At 40.2% G+C, this 25,401-nt stretch overlaps 1 long non-coding RNA gene across 1 annotated transcript in view; it reads right to left on the bottom strand.

Annotated features, from left to right (window-relative positions):
- Positions 1–6,664: 6,664 nt before the first annotated feature.
- LOC121374834 overlaps positions 6,665–25,401 on the bottom strand; it is a 62,469-nt gene continuing 43,732 nt past the window's right edge. Inside the window, exon 4 of the long non-coding RNA XR_005958243.1 lies at positions 6,665–7,083. This is a non-coding gene — a long non-coding RNA (uncharacterized LOC121374834). The remainder of the gene's footprint in view (positions 7,084–25,401) is intronic.

Raw genomic sequence — 25,401 nt, forward strand, 5'->3', positions numbered from 1 at the left:
TAATGGAAATAAAATAACGGGTTTCCTCTCTAAGACTATACACCAATACAACCAAATGTTTGATAGCCAATGATTAATAAATAAATGCGCTCTAGTTGTGTCGTTAAATAAAACAAACCTTTTGGTTGTCCTTGACTAAACAACGCAAAGGTCGTATCATTTGCCCGCCTAATTGTTAACTATAAACCGGCCTCGGTGGCTTCGCGGTTAGGCCATCGGTCTACAGGCTGGTAGGTTCTGGGTTCGGATCCCAGTCGAGGCATGGAATGTTTAATCCAGATACCGACTCCAAACCCTCAGCGAGTGCTCCGCAAGGCTCAATGGGTAGGTGTAAACCACTTGCACCGACCAGTGATCCATAACTGGTGCAAAAAAGGCCATGGTTTGTGCTATCCTGCCTGTGGGAAGCGCAAATAAAAGATCCCTTGCTGCCTGTCGTAAAGAGTAGCCCATGTAGTGGTGACAGCGGGTTTCCTCTTAAAATCTGTGTGGTCCTTAACCATATGTTTGACGCCATATAACCGTAAATAAAATGTGTTGAGTGCGTCGTTAAATAAAACATTTCTTTCTTTCTTTCTATTGCTTATGACAATTTTAGCACAAGTGACGAGGTTAGGTTTCTTCCCCAGCTCCAATTGCCACAGTTACGATATATTTCGCACTTCTTTGTCCTGGGGGTGGGACGTAGCACAGTGGTAAAGTTCTCGCATGAAGCGCGGTCGGTCTAGGATCGATCCCCGTCGGTGGGCTATATATTGTCACAGCCAGTATACTACGACTGGTATATCAAAGGTCATGGTATGTTGTATCATGTCTATGCCATGGTGCATATAAAGACATCCCTTGATATTAATGGAAAAACATGTAGTGTGTTTCCTCTCTTAACACTATACACCTAAAACAACCAAATGTTTGACAGCCAATGATTAATAAATCAATGCGCTCTAGTTGTGTCGTTAAATAAAACAAACTTTTCGTTGTCCTTGACTAAACAACGCAAAGATCGTCTCTTTTCATCGCGTAATTGTTAACTATAACTAACATTTTATAAGAAGATGAAGAAAACAGCCCGAGATGGAAAAGAAAAGATGCACCGAATCACTGGCCTGATACCTGGGGATTTTTATATTCCGTTGATAATTAGTCGAGGAGACAAATTACAGCGTTCAAATACATAATTTGAAAAAGAGCGGAGTAACGCGGTTGCATTCCGGTGCTCCCCCGATCCGGGCCATTCTTCTCAGCCCACGTTCGAGGAACACCGGTAGGGCGACGAAATCCCTCCCCACGCCTGAGCGCACCTATTCAGCGTGAGCACAATGAAGGAATTCACGAAAACTGTAATTAATGTCAAGAGGTGACACCGGGCGAGTGATGAAGATCGGTGGGAACGGCGACCTCTGACCTCCATTTCTTGTCACCTGTCGCGCTAGGAACCAATCGGCATTGTTCTCCCGTTGTTAGCCTCGGCAGGGGGTCGTACCTATAATGGCGGGTCTGCGGGGATACCCCTGGATACCCGCGATACCCTGGGCAGCGTGCCAAGTAAATCCGAAACTATCGTGCCAAACAAAATGTTAATAAAAAAATAATAATAAACAATATATATATATAATCCGAAACTATCGTGCCAAACAAAATATTAATAAAAAATAATAATAAACAAATTATATACATGAAGCGGGTTTCCTCTCTAAGACTATGGTCAAAATGACCAAATGTCTGACATGCAATAGCCGATGATAAGCAACTTAATATTCTCTAATGGTGTCGTTAAACAAAACAAACTTTGGCCGCCAGTAACACGATACTGTGGATACGGGTTTTGGTTACGATCAACATTTGTCACTATGTCTTCCTTTAACAAGCAACAACATGCGGTCATCGTGAAACTGATACTCAAGCAGTAAGTCATGAATCTACTGATGTCACATTATAAAGTCTACTGATGTCACGTAATAAAGTCTACTGATGCCAAGTAATAGTCTACTGGTGTCAAGTAATAAAGTCTACTGATCTCACAAAATAAAGTCTACTGATGTCAAGTAATAAAGTCTACTAATGTCACAGAATAAAGTCTACTGATGTCACAAAATAAAGTCTACTGATGTCAAGTAATAAAGTATACTGATGTCACAGTCAAAGTCTACTGATGTCCCAGAATAAAGTATACTGATGTCCCAGAATAAAGTATACTGATGTCAAGTAATAAAGTCTACTGATGTCAAGTAATAAGTCTACTGATGCCATAGAATAAAGTCTACTGATGTCATAGAATAAAGTCTACTAATTTCTAGTAATAAGATTACTGTTTTACTATCAATTAGTGAACAATACGAAAACAAAATAGTGAACTTTTGATTCACCAGTCGAGCTGTGCTGATTGGAATGGGAGGGGAACCCCAGTTCATTACTGGTGATCGATCCCACGATTGGCCACACCTCAGGCGATCGTTCTACCACCAAGCCACTTTCTTCTTCACATGAAATAAACACACGCGGAATCAAATGTAATCAATAATGAGCAGACAGACGTCAGTATATATGAATGAAGACATACATGTTGATTGGGTGTCTGGCTGGCTGGTTGGTTGGCTTACTGGACGGACGGACGGACGGATCTATGAATGCATGGTTGGGTGTATAGTTGAGGGGATATGAGAATGAATGAATGAATTTCTGAATGAATAGATGGAGGATGAATGAATTAATAAATTTATGGGTGGGTGGGTGTTTGGATGGATGGATGGATGAATGAAATGACGGACGGCTGAATACAAGGACGGATGGACGGATGATGATCTTTGTTCTTGGGGTACGTATGCATGTTTTGGAATATACATTATATATATATATATATATATATATATATATCTATATATATATATATATATATATATATATATATATATATATATATATCGGCTACTACCACCCAGTCTATCACAAATTACCATTTGGTGAATTCACGTGGAACATTTTAGTAGAGTAGACTGTTTCACGTTGTCTAATAACTGGTGTCCCGTGCGACGTTAAGACAAACGTAATGTAGATTTAAAAGAGGTTATACGAAATTAAATAACCGACGTTAACACATTATAGCCAATTAATTGTGATTAAATTGCAGCTAACATCGCTAGACGTACACAATAACCGGAAATAAAACTGTCACAAAATTATACGACGTTCATCAAACACCATTAAAACAAGAGAACGGATTCTTAGGGTACAAGTTTAATGAGAAATTTATGCTTCTCAAACAAGTATTCATATTTCAACATGGCCGCTCCGATATTAACGACAGGGGGCGCGTTAACGTTCCCATAACCCTGCACGTGCAGAGTTAATATAAAATTCCGACGCAGCCGGAACAGGACGGTGATGACAATTTTATATGAAAACCAACGGGGATCCATGGCGGTTGAAAACATTTCGTTCCGACCTGTGCACATATTTGGTTTATTTATGGTTTCGGTAGCCGTGTTTTTTCTCGTATATCTCGTTATTCTCTCGACGTTAACCCCGACCAACAAAGGCTGAAGATTTGTTCTGATATCACTACGGATTGACATACAACAAGGAGACAAATGTATCGAAATCGGAAACACGGGGCCCACGTTTGATAGAGTGTAGTTTTAGTGCTTTCTTACTTGTAAAGAACTTTTAAAAGGTAGTGGAGCATTAACGAACACCAATACGCGGCGCTCAATTCGACACTTCGCGCCCATAACTGGGGCACATTAAAGTGTACGTAGTATCTATAAAGAGATGTAACGACGCCCGTAAACACCGCCCTGTTTAATGTTGTGTAATGCGGGCTTTAATAAGTCACTTTTCAATATGATAATTGACATCATTATTTTTTATTATTTGTTGTTGTGTGTTATTATTATTATTATTATTATTATTATTATTATTATAGGATATTAAACGAGCTTCCATTTCGTATCATGTTTATGTCCCGAGTGAAATAATTTTCAATTATCATGAGCTTTAGCGAGTGACAATGAAAATTATTTCACGAGGGACATAAATATGATACGAAATGGTAGCGAGTTTAATATCCTATTTATTACCAATAATCGATCTTAATTTATATCACTCATTTCATTTCGTTGACGTTCCTGTAACTTATAAGATTGTAGTGCGCCAATTGATGACGTCATCATGGTATATATCAAAGTGGGACTATCTAGTGGGACATTCTAGTGGGACTATCACTTTGATATGTACCAAGATATTTTTAACCATATGTGTAATTATTATTATTATTATTATTATTATTATTATTATTATTGTTACTACTACTACTACTACTACTACTACTACTACTACTACTACTACTACCACCACTATTATTATTATTATTATTATTTTTGCTATTATTATTAATTATTATTATAATCATCGTTAATACTTTCACTGCTAATATTACTAGTACTATTATTGTTATTATAAAAAATAATATATTATAAAAATTCTTCTTATTATTATTAATATCGTAACACATATTATTATTGTTATTATTATCTTTATTAGTATTAGTATTAATTTATTATTTCTAATTACGTTATCACCATAAACAAATAATCTGTCTTTTTTTCAATGAATAAAACATTGGGAAACGCGATATGTGTGCGAAACACAGAGACATACGCACACACGTTTGCATTCATCTATCTATCCATCCATCCATCCGTCCGTCCATCCACCCTAACAACCACCCACTCGTCCGTCCATCCATTCACTCAAACAAGACCCACCCACCCACCCACCCATCCATCCATCCATCTATCTACCCACCCATCTACCTGTCCATCCGTCCATCCATCCATCCATGTATCCATCCATCCATCCATTCATCCACCCATCCATCCATCCGTCCATCCATGTATCCATCCAAAGATCCATGCAGTAATGAGTCATCTATCTGTACTTTGTTACAAAGGGGGTGGGGTGGAGGGGGCACTGTTGTTGCGATGACCCGGAGGATGGAAACAAACATAAATATCTTACACCCAGGAGAACCAGAGGACGTAAGGGGAGGTCCAAAGAGGACAACTCTGCTGTTTTATGATAAACTGTCCACTCTATCGGGAGATCTGTTTGTTATTTCACACAAAAAGCTGAGATCTATATATATATATATATATATATATATATATATATATATATATATTATCTGTATTAACTTGTTAACCATGTTTCATGTTAGAAAAAAACATAGAAACTGCATCACCAACTAGTGACGTCATTTACATTCGTCAGAAAATAAAAAAAGGAAACTCTATACTGTGTTACAGACTAGGCCACAGACTTGAAAATGGTTGTACACAAATGATGGAGGTACTGGATACAACCTATACGGCGGAAGCAGGTTTCTTCTCTCCCTCTCTAAACCAGGTGCCACGACAGGCATAGTCTTTTATGTTATACATCTACCCCAAGTTCAGCCAGCAAACATTTCGCTAACGTTCACGAACTATTTCATTGGTTTCCGAAGTATTAATACGTCAGTCGGTTGAGTGCTCGCTTGAGGTGCTTGCGTCGCAGGATCAAACCACCTCGGTGGATCCATTCAGCTGATTGGGTTTTTTTTTTCTCGTTCTAACCAGTGCACCATAACTGGTCAAAGGTCGTGGTATGAGCTTTCCTGTCTGTGAGGAAGTGCAAATAAAATATCGCTTGCTGGATTTGGAATAATGTAGCGGGTTTCCTCTCATGACTACGAGTCACAATTACCAAATATTAATCATTCAGTAGCCGATGATTAATAAATCAATGTGCTCCCCCCCCCAAAAAAATTCACTGACGTCTACTTTATTTTTTATTAATACATTGATGTTCATCATCATAATTATATAACTTAGTTTGACATACAATAGCCGATGTGATTTTTGTTGTTGTTGTTGTTGTTGTGCTGGGGTGTCGTTAAACTTCCACCCGTTAATTACTTACCAGTATCACCATCAGCAGGTTATGTACCTCAGATTTGACTGTATGTTTTCAACTATAGTATAGCCCATGGCGGGAAGTTTGTTTGTTTTGTTTAACGATACCACTAGAACACATTGTTTAATCATTCATGGGCTATTGGATGCCAAGCATTTGGTAACTCTGACACAGTTTTAGAGAGGAAACCCGCTACATGTTCCCATTAGTAGAAAGGGATCTTTTATATGCACTTTCCCACAGACAGGAAAACACATATCACGGCCTTTGACCAATTGTGGTGCATTGGTTGTACGAGAAAAAAAAAACAACATTCAGTTGAATGGATCCACCGAGGTGATTTGATCCTGCGACGCATGCACCGCAAGCGAGCATTCTACCGACTGAACTTAATCCCGCCCCAGGGCCGGACGTAGCCCAGTGGTAAAGCGCTCGCTTGATGCGCGGTCGGTCTGGGATCGATCCCCGTTGGTAGCCCCATTGGGTTATTTCTTGTTCCAGCCAGTGCACCACGACTGATATATCAAAGACCGTGGTATGTGCTATCCTGTTTGTGAGATGTGTTTATGTGATCCCTTGCTACTAACGAAAAAAAATGTAGCGGGTTTCCTATCTAATACTAAATGTCGAAATTACGAAATGTTTGACATCCAATAGCCGACGATTAATAAATCAATGTGCTCTAATGGTGTCGTTAATCACAACAAACTTTAACTTTTAACATCAGCCCCGAAATAATATAACATGGCGCCCCAGTAGCTTAGTAACTGGTTTAACGTGTCCATATACCACTAGGGTTTCGAACACGCTTATCCCGAGTCCGGCCTCCGATAGGATCGGGGGTCTGACTCGGGACAGGGAGGCGCCCCAGTATGTTTTTTTTCTTCCGAAAACGAAAACGTGCAACATATTGCCAAATGTGGGCGTGGGCAATATCTAACCATAATTACCTAAGCACTGGTGTTTTACTTATGGGTTGGAAGCAAAGTATTGATTCGTCACACGAGGCTTCCTACTTCCTCTCGAGCGCCACTAATAACCACGAAGAGCCACTCATGACTGATAAAGTACCAATGAATATATAGTTTTAAACGAAAAGAATTTGTCATAACGTAGAACTGCAATCATATGCTGTTAAAGTTGCAGTGTTGAGGTATGAAAATACAAAAAGAAAGAAAGAAAGAAATTTATAAATAAATAAATAAATAAATAATTTATAAATAAATAATTTATAAATAAATAAATAAATAAACAAATAATTTATAAATAAATAAATAAATAATTTTTAATAAATAAATAAATAAATAATCTTTTAGAATATATCGATCACATTATTGTTCTCCCTGTCACGTGCCATTCGTCGGATTTGTTTGTTTTGTTTAACGACACCACTAGAGCATATTGCTTTTATTAATCAACGACTACTGGATGTCAAACGTTTGATAATTGTGGCATATAGTTACATTTTCCGATTAGTAGTAAGAGATCTTTTAACATGCACTTTCCCCACAGGTAAGAATAAACATACCACGGCCTTTGACCAGCTGTGGTGCACTGGTTGGAACGAGAAAAAAACCCAGTCAGTTGAGAATGGATCCACCGAGGTGGCTCGATCCTATAACCGACCGACTTAAATCCCGCTCACTGATAGTAGTACTAAACCAAATAACTTCCGGCTGGGTCAAAGTTTTGACAGAGCAGTTAATTCCACAATCTCCGTAATTGGTAATAATTGTGAGTGTGTTGTTTGTGAAAATAATTAGTATCATCTGGACAAAAAAATTATGCATTTTTATTTCATCTATATAGTACCACTGTGTCAAGTAGCCTTGTGCTTAAAACTTGTATGGGGTACCTGTCAAAAACGTATTCAAATATTGTGCGGAACTAGGGTAGTCACAGATGCTACCCGTTATCTCTGAAATGAGCAGCTTGACCCCCATTTATTATTCTGATTCACTTCAAGGGTGAGGGGTGGTAGTATTTATATCCGTGGTGTTTATTTCGATTGATACGCTGTAGGTAGGAGTTGTAGCCAGATATTTAACCATGGTCGTCAATGAGATTTGATTTGGTGGTATACACCCTAATAGAATGGAAGTAGTGCAAATTGGCGCTTTGTTGGACGGGTATTGGTATTCATAACGAGAGAAAGAAAAAAAGAAAGAAATGTTATATTTAACGACGCACTCAACACATTTTATTTACGGTTATATGGCGTCAAACACATGGTTAGAGACCACACAGATAATGAGAGAGGAAACCCGCTGTCGCCACTTCATGGCTACTATTTTCGATTAGCAGCAAGGGATCTTTTATATGCACCATCCCACAAACAGGGTAGTACATACCACGGCCTTTTTTGATATACCAGTCGTGGTGCACTGGCTGGAACGAGAAATAGCCCAATGGGCCCACCGACGGGGATCGATCCCAGATCGAGCGAGCGCTATACCACCCGCCCCACTTATAGCGAGAGATGAAAGTTGCTGTAGCTATCTGGCTGTGGGTATTATATATAAGCAGTAAGAGTCATTACCCAGACGAAAATAACACTGAAAAAAACAGTCATGGAGCATAGCGTTGTTATTAATATAGAATTTTCAAGGACATAGATGCGTGTTGTGTATCGAAGAACGAATAGACTGACAGACATTAGACCTCGGGAATACTGAATGACTGAAAAAAAGAAAAAACCCACCGAACGAATTCAATAAACACACACACACACACACACACACACACACACACACACACACACATACACAAACACGCGCGCACATGCACACACACACACACACACACACGCATAGACACACACACACACGCACGCACGCACGCATACTGCCTCTACCAAAATAAAAACTTTTTTTTTTTGTAAATTAAAAGAAAGCAAAAACAACAAGACCCCAAAACACAAAACAAAACAAAACAAAAAAACAAAAAGAAAAACAAAGCAAACATTTTAGTTGAACTTTTACTCTCATCGTTGTAGGGTACTCAACCCGTTCACTGTGGGTATTTGAAAGTGACTTTGCTGAACACAGAACATTAGCGATGCAAGGGGAACAACTCTCAACTAAAGCTAAGACCAGCTAAGGACAACTAGTTGTCTCCCATACATTACTTTATTGCTATTTTTATTATCCGAACCGGCCTCGGTGGCGCAGTGGTTAAGCCATCGGACTACAGGCTGGTAGGTACAGGGTTCGCAGCCCGGTACCGGCTCCAACCCAGAGCGAGTTCTTAAGGGCTCAATGGGTACGTGAAAGGCCACTACACACTCTTCTCTCTCACTAACCACTAACAAACTAACAACTATTCCTCTGTCCTGGACAGACAGCCCAGATAGTTGAGGTGTGTGCCCAGGACAGCGAGCTTGAATCTTAATTGGATATAAGCACGAAAATAAGTTGAAATGAAATGAAATGTATTAGCTGTAAAAGGGTACATGTATTTTAATACTAACATCTCACAGTTTAACGTTCGACACCTCAGTACAAAAATACATATCGGCTATTGGGTGTCAAACGAAGGTAAAAATAAGAATATGATTATCTATATTAGCCTAGTGGTAAAGCGCTCGCTTGATGCGCGGTCGGTTTGGGATCGATCCCCGTCGGTGGGCCCATTGAGCTATTTCTCGTTCCAGCCAGTGCACCACTACTGGTATATCAAAGGCCGTGGTATGTGCTCTCCTGTTTGTAGGATGGTGCATATAAAAGACCCCTGGTTACTAACTGAAAACTGTAGCGAGTTTCCTCTCTATGACTGTGTCAAAATGGCCATGTGTTTGACATCCAATAGCCGATAATTAATAAATCAATGTGCTCTAGTGGTATCGTTAAACAAAACATAAAATATATAAAGTGTAAAGAGCTGTGGGAAAATATGTAAAGATGGAATTTAAAACATCAATATATTTCTGTCTCCAAATATATTTTGTCTCTCGTCAGTTTCATATGAATACACTCTTATAGACAGCTGAGGTGAGTGCCCAGGACAGCGTGCTTAATTGGACATAATTGAATGCCAAGACCTATGTATAACAGACCCAGCAAGTCTATCAAAAGTGGGTCGTCTGTCGTGAAAACACGACCACAATTCAATTTCATATTTTGGCACCTGTATGTAGAGACACAATAAACTAGTTTTACAAGGCAGATAATGTTCCATTCCCAGTTGGAACACACAACCACAGCTCATTACTTCCATGTGGAGCATGGAATCGATCCCCGTCGGTGGACCCACTGGGTTATTTCTCGTTCCAGCCAGTGCGCCACGATTGGTATATCAAAGGCCGTGGTATATGATGTCCTGTATGTAAGATGATACATATAAAGGAGCCCTTGCTACTAATCGAAACAATATAGCAGGTTTCCTCTCTAAGACTACATGTGAAAATTACCAAATGTTTGACATCCAATAGCCGATGATTAATAAATAAATGTGCTCTAGTGGCTTCGTTAAACAAAACATTTTTTTTTTTTTAATGTGGAGCGAAATAAATTGAATATGCTCATCATTTTTAATTTACCACTGTTCTAAAGTATTGCATAGTTCAGTCACTTTAGAACAATCATAAAAAAGTGTTATATTACTTGTAAAAAATTATACTGGAGCCACAATAAGGAAATGTTTTATTTAACGACGCACTCAACACATTTTATTTACGGTTATATGGCATCGGACATATGGTTATGGACCACACAGATATTGAGAGAGGAAACCCGCTGTCGCCACTTCATGGGCTACTCTTTTCGATTAGCAGCAATGGATCTTTTATATGCACCATCCCATAGACAGGATAGCACATACCACAGCCTTTGATATACCAGTCGTGGTGCACTGGCTGAAACGAGAAATAGCCCAATGGACCCACCGACAGGGATCGATCCCAGACTGACCGCGCATCAAGCGGCCGCTGTACCACTGGGCTACGCCTCGCCCCCCCCCCCCCCCCCCCCCCCCCCCCCCCCCCCCCCGGAGACACAATAATGTCTGTGAGAATGTGCATATGGTAAATATCCCTTGAATGTGCATATAAAATATCCCTTGCTGCATTAGGAAAAATTTAGCGGGTTTCCTCTGAAGTGCCCGTCAGTGGGCCCATTTGGCCTATTTCTCGTTCCAGCCAGAACACCACAACTCGTATATACTGTCCGGTCTGCGGGATGGTGCAAATAAAAGATCCCTTGCTACTAATGAAAACATATAGCGGGTTTCCTCTCTAAGACAGAATGACCAAATGTTTGACATCCAATAGATGTTTAGTATATCAATGTGTTCAAGTGATGTCGTTAAAGAAAACACACTAACTTTTATTTTGTAAAGGAGAGAGACAACTGGCGACGAGACACGTGATTTGCATAAACAGTTGACGATGTGTGTTCATATCGAAAATACGACTTTATTAAAAGTGCGGTTTGAATTCTATTTGACATTAAAGTGCTAATCAAAATCATCATATGATTTATAAAAACCTGAAATATGTTTTGTAAAGGAGAGAGACAAGTGGCGACGAGACACGTGATTTGCATAAACAGTTGACGATGTGTGTTCATATCGAAAATACGACTTTATTAAAAGTGCAGTTTGAATTCTATTTGACATTAAAGTGCTAATCAAAATCATCATATGATTTATAAAAACCTGAAATATGTTTTGTAAAGGAGAGAGACAACTGGCGACGAGACACGTGATTTGCATAAACAGTTGACGATGTGTGTTCATATCGAAAATACGACTTTATTAAAAGTGCGGTTTGAATTCTATTTGACATTAAAGTGCTAATCAAAATCATCATATGATTTATAAAAACCTGAAATATGTTTTGTAAAGGAGAGAGACAAGTGGCGACGAGACACGTGATTTGCATAAACAGTTGACGATGTGTGTTCATATCGAAAATACGACTTTATTAAAACGTGCGGTTTGAATTCTATTTGACATTAAAGTGCTAATCAAAATCATCATATGATTTATAAAAACCTGAAATATGTTTAAATTAATATTGTCATAATTATGATGGCTTGTTATTAACTCCAACCCCCAAAAACCAACCAACCAACAAACAAAGGAAAACAATCAAACAAACAAACAGACATCAAACAAGTTGTTTATTGATATAGCCAGTACACCACAACTGGAATATCAAAGTCCGCGGTATGTGCTACCCTGTCTGGGATGGTGCACACATAAAAGAAAAACATTTCTACTAATGGAAACAAAATGACAGCGGGTTTCCTCTCTAAGACTATATGTCACAATTACCAAATGTTTGACATCCAGTAGCCGATGATTAATAAATCAATGTGCTCTAGTGGTGTCGTTAAACAAAACAAACTTTAACTTTTCATTCATAATTCATTTCCTTTAGAATAAATGTTGATGATCTTTTCTGTCATCCATATGCTGTAGTGGGGTCGTAATGATAAACAAAACCCATTTTATTAGCCGTCAAAGAGTTGTATTTTATAGGTGAAATTTCATGATTGTACTATCCACAAACAATTTACCCAGACAGTTTAAGATAAACTATATAATACATGATGCTATTACTACGGAAGCGTATTAGTTCCATCACAAATAATAAAATAATTATATTTTCCAACATTTAAACTTGGAAAAATCAACTTTAATCTTGAAAAATTAACTTTAAACTTGGAAAAATCAAATTTAATCTTGGAAAATTCAACTTTAATCTTAGAAAAATCAACATATAATCTTGGAAAGATAAAAAAATAATCTTGGAAATATGAACTTTAATTTTAGAAAAATCAATAACATTTCATATATTGATTAACAAACTAAGTTTAGATAGAAATATCACACCATTAGAATATATTAATTAACAAACTAAGTTTAGATTAGACAGAGGGTTACTTAAATGGGCAAATATTAAAACAATTTATAATGGGGGAGAATGGGAGTATTTACGGAAATATGTAAAGCGCCTCTGAAGATGTTAATAGTTTTTTTGGTTAACAACAAACTAAAATAAATCCATTAAATCTGTTGATAATTTGGCGCTAGTTTCTAGTCGGACTGTTCCAAAATATCAATTATCTTTAACTATTATATAAAAATAATTTAATATGTACTTAAGCCATGGAGGAAGAGTTCGCAAAGTGGTGGGCCTTGCGCTTAATTAGCCTCCCGATCCAACTTCCAGGGGAGCACCTAAAGTCGCTGTGCTGGATTTCTACGTGTCATGCGCGTGTGTGTGTGTGTGTGTGGGGGGGGGGGGGACCTACCAGGCATCTTATCGGCCTACACTGCCTACACCCTAACGCTGTGTCTATTTAAGGAGAAAATCTCCAACTAATTAAAAATCACTCAAATAGCTCTTTAAATTCACTTTCGGTAAACCGTTCTACATCATACGCCAAATTTCTTCAATGAAAACTGCGCAAACCGTTTAATTTATGGACTCAATCCTACGGACATGTTTAAAATTCAATGGCAGCACAAATACCCCCTCCCGCTACCGACCCTGGTCAGGTTGCTTCTGCTCTCTTGCATATACCAGGCTCTGGCGGTCCTTTCTACCACCCCCCAACCCCGTTCCTGTCCACACCTGCGCCCATGACAGGCGTGCGCAACAACAGCTTGCTCCGAATGTGCACATTAAACCCTATGACCTGACCTCAGAAACAGTAGTCTTTATAGATTTTTTAGTCAAGCAAAATGAAATGGGAGGTAACTCGTACACAGCTAAATGTTAACTGACACATGAGTTGTCTTTCTTGCATTAAGTTTTTCAGTCCAAAACGGGATGTTGACTTGGGAAGAATAGTATACCACATACTCCACCCACGTCGTGAAGAATCCATGGAATGAGAGATATGTTTGGTGAATGCAGAATATGATGTTAAATGAAACGAAGTTTCCCATTAACGACTAGCATACAACCAGCAAGCCACACCCCATTCGGGGCGGGATTTAGTTCAGTCGGTTGAGTGTTCGCTTGATGCGCGGTCGGTTTACGATCGATCCCCATTGGACTATTTCTCGTTCTAGCCAGTGCGTTTTGCACTCGTATACCAAAGGCCGTGGTATGTGCTCTCCTGTTTGACACCCAATAACCGATGATTAATACATCCAACAACAAACAAACAAACAAAACCCCATCCCATTCGGGAAGGGATTTAGCTCAGTCGCTTGAGTTCTCACTTGAGGCATCGCAGGATCGAACCACCTCGGTGGATCCGTTCAACTGATTTGTGGTGGGAGTTTTTCTCGTTCCAATCAGTACACCACATCTGGGTAAAGGCCATTGTATGTGCTTTCATGTCTGTGGGAAAGTGCATATAAAAGATCCCTTGCTGCATTAGAAAAGAAATGTAACGAGTTTTATGTTTGATTAATAAATCAATGTGATCTAATGGTGTTGTTAACTCACAAACCTCTCCCCCCAAAAAAACAACAACAAAAAAAACACAAAAAAAAACAGAAGAGAGAACACACACACACACACACACACACACACACACACACACACACACACACACACACACACACACACACCTCCCACAACAAAACAACCTTTAACAGCCCATGTGTTTGGCAAATGGACAATTCATCGATGCACACTGCCCAGGGTTTGTTAAAATAATACACCTCTCGGCTCTCTCCATCACTCTCCTGATGCTTGTTCAAGGGACTACCTTTTAGCTCAACGGGTATTTTATAGCACTTTCCTACAGCAAGGGCATCACATACTGCGGCTTTTGATATACCAGTCGTGGGTCTCTGGTTGGGACGGGGCGAAATGTCCGAATATGAAGTAAGAGTGCATGTGTGTTTGTGTTATACCCAGATAGTAACCTTAACTTTGTCATTATTGATATTGTTGTAACCAGAGAGGGGGTGGGGGGTGGGGTGGGGTGGGGTGGGGGGGGGGGGTTAAAGCATGAGGACTGCGGCACAACCGATGATAGTTTAAATATACCTCTGACGTAACGTTAAAAGTTGCGATCCACGCTAAAATTCCGTATATTGCTAAAGGAACACAAGTATATTTTCCGAACTCTTATTCCTATTTTCATATAACAGGTAGCAACATGAAGTACACCGATTCTTCTTTTATACGATATGAAATATGTGAGATTTAGTGCATGCTCTAATGAAGAAAAAACAAAGTGAGTTAAACATGGCTTGTATTATCACAGAACAGGACTGCTTTCATATAAATATAAACTCATAACAAGAAAGCGCATTCTCAACCACGTACCGGCCTCGGTGGCGTCGTGGCAGGCCATCGGTCTACAGGCTGGTAGGTACTGGGTTCGGATCCCAGTCGAGGCATGGGTTTTTTAATCCAGATACCGACTCCAAACCCTGAGTGAGTGCTCCGCAAGGCTCAATGGGTAGGTGTAAACCACTTGCACCGACCATAGATCCATAACTGGTTCAACAAAGGCCATGGTTTGTGCTATCCTGCCTGTGGGAAGCGCAAATAAAAGATCCCTTACTGCCTGTCGTAAAAGAGTAGCCTATGTGGCGACAGCGGGTTTCCTCTCAAAATCTGTGTGGTCCGTAACAATATGTCTGACGCCATATAACCGTAAATAAAATGTGTTGAGTGCATCGTTAAATAAAACATTTCTTTCTTTCTCAACCACGTAAACTCATTGACGTAGGCCTGGTGAATACCGAACATACTTTGTTTTCTGTTGTCATAGATTAAGTTTAATTAGAAATAATTTTATTTTTACCGTAGCCTCTTCTCATATGATACATCGAAATCTGGTCAACTAGCCACTCATAATGATATTTATGACACATTTTAAATATCTTCATTAAAATGTGATAATTTTATATCACCCGTACATCTTTACGCATTACGACTAAACAGCTATATAGAGTTGTAAACGAATCACTACGCATTTTTACATGGATTATAACTAATTTTGAGGATAGAATGATGGATATACATGGTGAAAAGCTCTCAGGTTAGCACATTTTGCCCGAATACCTATATAATTTTTACCCGAATTTGATGTTTTCCTCCAACACTGTCTCGTACGCTTGTGCCTTTGAAATACCAGTCGTGATGCACTGATGGACCGAAAAACGGCCCAATGGGTACACCGTCGGGGATCGATCCCACACTGACCGCGCGCCAGGCGACCGCTTTACCATTGGGCCACGTCCCGCCCCCTTACGAAGTTTTTCTGCTGTCCTACAATATAAAATCCTTACCACACCAGGGGCTATTGCAACATACCGGCCTCGGTGGCAACGTGGACGATCCCTCTTTCCACCCACCACAACCCTTTTCCTGTCTTGAACGGAGGAGTTGGCATGGGTCGACACCTCCATCCATGACAGGCGTGCACAACAACAGCCTGGTCTGAATACACACGTTATGCCCTATGACCTGACCTGGGGCCTAAGGCTCTGTTAGACAACACCGGCCTCGGTGGCGTCGTGGCAGGCCATCGGTCTACAGGCTGGTAGGTACTGGGTTCGGATCCCAGTCGAGGCATGGGATTTTTAATCCAGATACCGACTCCAAACCCTGAGTGAGTGCTCCGCAAGGCTCAATGGGTAGGTGTAAACCACTTGCACCGACCAGTGACCCATAACTGGCTCAACAAAGGCCATGGTTTGTGCTATCCTGTCTGTGGGAAGTGCAAATAAAAGATCCCTTGCTGCTAATCGGAAGAGTAGCCCATGTAGCGGCGACAGCGGGTTTCCTCTCAAAATATGTGTGGTCCTTAACCATATGTCTGACGCCATATAACCGTAAATAAAATGTGTTGAGTGCGTCGTTAAATAAAACACTTCTTTCTTTTATTGCAACATATTTACAAGGTTTGGTTGATGAGGTTTTTTTGGTTTGTTTTAATATACATTACATACTAAGTACATTCCGTTTAAAATAGCAGTATCCATGCGGTTGTCCTTATTATTAATTTTGTATTTGTCCTGGATTTCACTTACTAATACTGGTTTTAACAATTACGAAATAATTACGATGAAAAAAAATCAACATTTAAAACAAAAACAAAATTGTTCTTTAATTTAAAAGTGCACCTTTTGTTTTCAAAGAGAAAAACAATATTATTCTGTTTTGATATTTTGTTTTATCGTCACTTCGCATTCCATGTACAAACATTATATTTATTTCTTATTAATTTAGTTATGGATATGGTTATGTTTTAGTTTAAGCACTGCAGGTAGTAATAGTATTTGGTTTTGATTATCTGTTTGTCTGTTGCTGTTTATAATTTATATACATATTTATTATTATTATTTTTTTTTTTTTTTTATAATTAAATATATATATATATATATATATATATATATATATATATATATATATATACACACACACACATATCACACACATACATACATATATATATACACACACACACATACACACACATACATACATACATACATACATACATATATATATATACACACACACACATACACACACATACATACATACATATATATATATATATACACACACATACACACACATACATACATGGAAGCTTCGATAGCTCAGAGCGTATCGTGGTTAGCCTTGCAATTTGCGGGCGAATCGGTGCCACAGGTTCGAGTCCCAGCAACGGCATGGGACACTTTGTGAGGCCAGAAAGGATTTAATTATCCCCTGCGCCAGTGCGTTAATATCTATGTATGTAATAGTGAACCTCGACATACATACAATATATAGATATTCATACATCAATACATACATACATACATACATACATACATACATACATACATATATATATATATATATATATATATATATATTATATATATATATATATATATATATATATATATATATATATATAAATATTAATAATAATAATACTAATAATAATAATAATTATTATTATCATTAAATAATAAAAATAATAAATGATAAACAAATAAATCAATTAATCAGTTAATTAATTTAAAACACGATCTACACTACCTATTTATTTTCAGCACGATCCGAAAAACGAACATTGTATTAGGCTTCATTTATTTATTTATTTATTTATTTAATTATTTGTTTATTTATTGAATGGCTGGGCCTATCCTGGATAGGTTGTTATACACATGTATGTCATCTAATGCATGTTAGTGTACTGTGGAATACAGTGGGTACAGTTGTTAATGTTGTTGCGCCCCATTATTCAACACACACTTAGGAACATACTAAATTTTCACCTTTAAGGTGTTTTTATATAACATAAAACATATCAATTCTCACCTGGTTTTTTTTTTTTTTTTTTTTTTTGTTGTTGTTAAATACGAAAAGGCAGATCAAAACGATATCCACAAAGGGAAAATGGTTAAATCCCAGCTTATAAGACATCGAGCAGTTCGGAAACAAACTCCAGTTGCGTTGCTATGTAAATGTAAACTGAGCCTATGACGTCATAATTATCCTACTTTTAACGTCGGGTGCAACGTAATGTAAACCATAGATCAACGGGCCTCGGTGGTATAGTGGTTACGCCATCGGACATAAGGCTGGCAGTTTCTTGGTTCGCAGCCCGGTACCGGTTCCCACCCAGAGCGAGTTTTAACGACTCCATGGGTAGGTGTGTAAGACCACTACATCGACTTCTCTCTCACTAACCACTAAAATAAACAACTAACCCACTGTCCTGGACAGAGCCCAGATAGTTGGGGTGTGAGCCAGGGCATCTTGCACGAACTTTTATTGGATATAAACACGAAAATAAGTATTAAACAGAAAAATCATAGATGAATTGAACATATCTAAGTGACACATGGGACAATGAGGTCTTGGCAATCATTCAGTCGTACAGGTTAGATATAATTTTGGATTAACGTGCCACGCATAGGTGGATTTCTCCATTGATTATAGTGTGCAGTAGATCTGCATAGCCACATACATTTAAAACCTAACCTCACCCAGCCAAACTTAAAGCCGCTTTGGGGTGTGGTACAAGTCAGTACCCTGTGTATGTGTGAGGAAAATGGGGGGGGGGGTGGGGGTTCGAATCTCCTCCATTGCTCAAGAAACATTGTTTGGTTTTTATTTTCAATATATTTTCCGGGGAGCGTGATTCCACCCCTATAAACTCCGCTCGCTCCACCACACACCCCACCCTGCATAAATTATTGTACACGCGCCTGGTTCGTAGTGATGATGATGATATTGTTTGAATGAACATTTGCACACGCAGTAACGTGGGGTTAACTTTAATTCGAAAAGAAAGGGATAAAAATGAATTCACCGGGGGGGGGGGGGGGGGGGGGGACGCGGAGACTATGCCTTCAATCAAACCTTCTATATATATATATATATATATATATATATATATCTATATATATATATATATATATATATAATATATATATATAACACCATCTTTTATATCGGCCTGTGGCACCATTACACGACTCAAAGAGTGGGTGCACTGAAACACAATTTAACAGGCCTCTGAAAATTGCGAGAGCGATAGTTTCGTTCGCGCGTCGTTCGCGTAAGCATAGTTTGAGTAACCCATTTTTCGTTCGCAAATAACAGGCCTGTTACACGAATTTGACCATACACAGGACAGAACATACCACAGTTTTTTTGTTTATTCCCCAGTGTTTTGTCTGATTCACTGACGGAGGCCTATTGGACTGGTTTAAACTAAACTGTTTCATGATTTGTATTATCTATTAATATGTAATAAATATAGTAAACTAAAACAAGCGCCAATGAGACTTAATTTGATTAAAATGAAACGACCATTCAACTGTAAACGTGTCATTATTCTTAAACAACTGCGTGCGTTTATTTATTAACATTATAAATAGCCACTTTTTCTGCTGAAAACCTATTTCATTTTGCTTCATCTTCTGTTACTGATTTTAAAAGTTGTATCTATTTCTCTGTGTATACACTACAGAGATACGACTTTTGCAGTTTTGACGTACGTGTGTGAGAGTCACTGAATGTGTGTGTCACTTTGAGTCTGTGCATGAATGTCTCGTCGTTTGTGTGTTAGGCAATGTGCAGTGTGTGTGTGTGTGTGTGTGTGTGTGTGTGTGTGTGTGTGTGTGTGTGTGAGAGAGAGAGAGAGAGAGAGAGAGAGAGAGAGAGAGAGAGAGAGAGAGGGAGAGAGAGACCCGAGTGTGTGGCGTTGAGAGAGAGAGAGAGAGACGGAGAGAGAGAGAGACCGAGTGTGTGCGTGTGAGAGAGAGAGAGAGAGAGAGAGAGAGAGAGAGAGAGACCGAGATTTTGTGTGTGTGTAAGAGAGAGAGAGAGAGAGACGGAAGAGAGAGAGAGACCGAGTGTGTGTGTGTGTGTTTGTGTGTGTGTGGTGTGTGTGTGTGTGTGGTGAGAGAGAGAGAGAGAGAGAGAGAGAGAGACGGAAGAGAGAGACCGAGTGTGTGTGCGTGTGTGTAAGAGAGAGCCCCTGGTGGTGTGTGTGGTGTGAGAGAGAGAGAGAGAGAGCGAGAGAGAAGAGAGAGAGAGAGACAAGAGAGACTGTGTGTGTGTGTGTGTAGCAAGAGAGAGACCGTGTGTGTGTGTGTGTGTGGTGTGTAGAGAGAGAGAGAGAGAGAGAGAGAGAGAGAGAGACCGTGTGTGTGTGTGTGTGTGTGTGTGTGTGTGAGAGAGAGAGAGAGAGAGAGAGAGAGAGAGAGAGAGAGAGAGCGTGTGTGTGTGGTGTGGTGTGCATTTATTATATGTATACAACCGTTAGTCCCCCCCCCCCCCCCCCCTTAATAGTGATGTAGGTTAGTTTCGGTTAAGCGTGTAACATCAAGATTCCTTCTTCTTAATGACTTTACCAACAATGCTGCTCTAGTTCCTTTCATTATATAAGCACTTCCGCAAAAGCAGGTGGTGGGATTTAGTTCAGTCGGTAGAGCGACCGTCCGCGGTGAATAGCGCGTAGCATCGAACCCCCGCGGCGGACCCACTGAGTGTTTCCTCTCCCCAAACAGAATGAATGTTCAGCGACACCCCAGCACGAGAAACATATGGGCTATTTGGGTTCCAAACGAAGGTAAATGCATCAGTGATGTGAAGATCAATAAAAACTAAAACACAGTATAAAGAGCCGGGAGTCCACAACCTGCGAATGGCATACCAAAGGCTGTGGTATGTGATATCCTGTCTGTGGAAAGTGAATATAAAAGATCATTTGCTGCCAATTGCAAACCGTTGAGTGTCAGTGCCGTAGGTAGTTGCCAAAAGATGTGTGTGTGGGGGGGGGGGGGGGGGGGGACACACATAAAAACATATACATACATATAATATATATATATATATACACACACACACACACACACACACACGTATAAACCATCGCTGCTGCTACTAGATCACGAAAAGTGTGCCCCTCCCCCTCCCCCTCCCCGCCTCCCTCCTACCGCTTGCTACGTCAAGTGCGTGTTTTCTCTGAACACTTCGTGACAGAATGTGACATCCAATAGCTGATGATTAAACGATGTGCTCTAGTGGTGTTGTTAAACAAAACTAACTTTTATTACGGACAGCATGGCTACTACTCAAAAGAATTTAAGGGTCAAAAAGTTATAACCAAATAAGTTTCAGAGTGTATTAGATTGATGATGTAAACTACACCAAATTTTTTATTTATTGTTCCATATTTACAAAAAAACACAAATAAACGTCACTGTATACAAGAAAGTCACATGACATGCTGTCAAAGTTGAACGTTGTCAAAACATGGATTTTACACATTAGAACATTCGTTTAATAGTGTGTGAATCCACCCCTGGCGCGAATACACTCGACACATCGTTGCCTCATGCTGTTGATCAGACGTCTGAAAAACTCTTGGGGAATGGCCTGCCACTCTGCCATAAGAAGTTGACCCAGATCATGAAGGTTGGCCGGAGGGGCATGGTTATCCCGAACTCTCCTGCCTAATTCGTCCCAGGCGTTCTCTATCGGGGCCAGGTCAGGCGAATATGCTGGCCAATCCATCCTGGCGATACCTTGTTGTCTGTGAAAGTCCGTTACCACCCTGGCGCGGTGGGGTCTGGCATTGTCATCCTGCAGAACTGCCCCGCCGCCAATCTGCTGAAGGCCTGGGAGAACCAACGGCCGGATAATCTCATTCAGATAGCGGATTCCATTCAGATTGCCATCCACCACATAGAGGGGGGTCCTGTGGTAGATAGAGATGCCGCCCCACACCATGACGCTGCCACCACCGAACCGGTGACGTTGTCTAACGTTAACGTCAGCGAAGCGCTCCCCAGGATGTCTGTAGACACGAACCCGACCGTCGTTGAACTGGAGACTAAACCTGGACTCATCAGTGAACATCAATCGACCCCACTGAACACGTTGCCACCGCAGATGAAGCGTGCACCAGTGACGTCTGGCCGTTCTGTGACGTGGTAGGAGTGGTGGTCGAACAGCCTGGCGACGGCAGCGTAGATTATTGGCTCTCAGACGATTGCATATGGTTTGATCAGACACTCGAGTTCCAGTCGCAGTCCGCAGATTGTCACGTAATCGGCTTGCAGTGGTTGTGCGTTGACGTAGAGCCATATTGGTGATGTAGCGGTCCTCTCTATTTGTAGTGCTTCGGGGTCTTCCCGAACGTGGACGATTTCGAACAGAATTCGTTGCTTGGTACCGTTGGCACAGTCGGCCAACGACACTCTGACTGACACCAAGTCTCAGAGCAACATTTCTTTGCGTATTGCCATCCTGAAGCCAAGCAATAGCCCTTCCTCGATCTTCGATAGTCAGTTGACGTCGTACCATTGTCGAATTTGGAGTGTGCACCGTACACGAACGCAAGCTCCAATTATACGGAAATTCAGCATTGGGAACATGGAATACACATGCAAAGCGTGCAAATGAAGCCCTTTGTGAAAAAGCAAGTTATGGGCACTTAGCAGACCTTTCGCTTTCGCCCTAATTTACGTGCAAATGTAAGCATATTTTCGCCATTAGAACTAGTCGACAGTGTCAATGACAGTGGACTTTAATTCATTTATGGGTTGCTTAGACCCACTTTCGTCAAAATGGAACAATACCATGCGTGACATTATGGTCTAGCTAATATAATTGACATTCAGAAAATAATGTCGAAAATATCGTCTGACCCTTAAATTCTTTTGAGTAGTATATATACCATCTGCGCGGATGTGTGGAAAAGTACAAATAACTGGGTTACGTTAACATATAAATAGCACATACCCACATACCTGCCTGTTGGTAGAGAACACAGGGGCGAAACGCAGACAACAGTTAATCCACACGAACAGACGATAGTTAATCCATACGAACAGACGATACGTAATCCACAGGCAAAGAGTCAAGGTCCCTGTAAGTACGAGTTGCCTCCCTCTGTCAGGAAAGACTTTTAGCGTAATCAAACTCTTCGACTGGCTCTGTGTTCTTGTTTACGGATTCTCGCGATCTGGTCGTCGACGGCGTACGAAATCAACCGAACTTGTAGAAACACCGATTCGGAACATGTTTCCTTTCCGTAAATCTTGTAAATATAATTTTGTAAATCTTCTAAATCTAATTCCTTCCAAGAATCAAACTTGGTATATACATTTATTATACCGACCATTGGGTAGCGTCATTAAACATCTGTTACTATCAGCCGTGCACAGGTTTCAAGAGATACTGGCTACTGGGTCACGTCTACACAAACCTAACACAGGTAACGTTCGTGAAAACTCGGATCGTCAGTTTTCAAAACCATCCTATCATTAATAGTGTTATATGAATACACAAATGCAATGAGGGTTTCGACTTTTCAGTTGCTACACAACTCATCCTCAAAACCAGCTAACGATACCTTCGTAAATATTCTGGCAAAGTGATTCTCCAGCTAAACGTAACTTGACGATCCAGCTTCCAGAACACTGAACCACCGAGCTGAGAGTCTTAACTCCACATCCGCAAATGTATGACGTCACCGTGTGCTTAACGAATCTTCCACCTTCAATCATTCTACGAAATCCGTATCTCAAAAACGAATACACAGCGATCAATCGTGAGTATTTAGAATATGTCTTTCGTTCAGTTACAAAGTCAACTTCGAAGACTACTAACTTTGAAGACTACGTTTGGCAAAAACGTGGGAGAGAAAACCCCCGACAAAAAGCGTCTTGCCATGACGGAAATTTGTACCCGACTAAACGTTACTTGTTCGGGGGCTTTTTGGGTTAAGAAAAGCATGTGCGTTGTGACAAAAGTCGAGACAGGCATTATGCTATTGTAAACTGTCGACAAAAGTAAACAATGGCCATTGAAATGTTGGGTGTATTAGTTCCAATGGACTTTTTCAGAAGGTTCGAGTTGTGGAGGGAAAGATTGGCAAGCGCCTATTGTGGCCAAGAGACAGCATTATACGTTAACGGCCGGGTCTGAATAGTCCAGTGTGTGACGGAACAACTTGCAGTCAATAGCAGGTGTATAGCTTACAGTATATATCGGCGCAATGGAGCCGGCCATTGGAGCCCATTTCACGTATCGTTTCACCAAATTGAATGGTGCCCGACCCGTGCTCAGATACACTGGGTTTTGTTACAATGGCGTATCTTTGTAACCGAGTACGGTCTTTTCTCCTAGTTTCAATGCTACGGAATGTTTCATATTTGAATCGGTGAAAAAGGAAATAAAGAGAGGTTTTTTTTTTTTTTGCTCTCGTCTCCTGAAATGTGATACGTAATATGGAGTCCGAATCCATTTCTATTCTTCTCTAAAACACTCTTACGACAATGCGAGGGTCACGAGCATTGAAAGGAACATGACAATTTCGCCGGGGTTTATTGTCGGCTGTTTTAACTTGCTTATTTGTTTACGGTGCAATTGAAATGTTTAGCCCGTGATAGAATACACACCACACACGGCAAAGCGGGCTATGGGAAAATATCCTCCATTTTGTTTTCCTTTTTATTATTATTAGGGTTTTTTTCTCAACACATAAGCGTATGGGCTCCCGTTTGTGTAGGGGTGGGGTAGGGTGGGTGGTGGGGGGTGGTGGGGGAAGCCTCATTTCTGCCCGAATAAAACAAAAGTGCCTGAATCTGGAAGGAAGGAAGGAAAACAAATAGAAAGACAGGAATGTTTTATTTAACGACGCACTCAACACATTTTATTTACGGTTATATGGTGTCAAACATATGGTAATGGACCACACAGATATTGAGAGAGAAAACCCGCTGTCACCACTTCATGGGCTACTCTTTTTGATTAGCAGCAATGGATCTTTTTATATGCACCATCCCACATACAGGAGAGCACATCCCACGGCCTTTGATATATCAATTGTGGAGCACTGGCTGGAACGTGAAATAGCCCAATGGGCCCACCGACGAGGATCGATCCCAGGCGAGCGATTTACCACTGGGCTACGTCCTGCCCTGTGCCATTTTACAGAGGCAATTATTTAAACTACGGCCTCGGTGGCATCGTGGTTAGGCCATCGGTCTACAGGCTGGTAGGTACTG

This window comes from Gigantopelta aegis, chromosome 1 (genome assembly GCF_016097555.1).
Source record: "Gigantopelta aegis isolate Gae_Host chromosome 1, Gae_host_genome, whole genome shotgun sequence".
In the NCBI taxonomy this organism is placed as follows: Eukaryota; Metazoa; Mollusca; class Gastropoda; order Neomphalida; family Peltospiridae; genus Gigantopelta; species Gigantopelta aegis.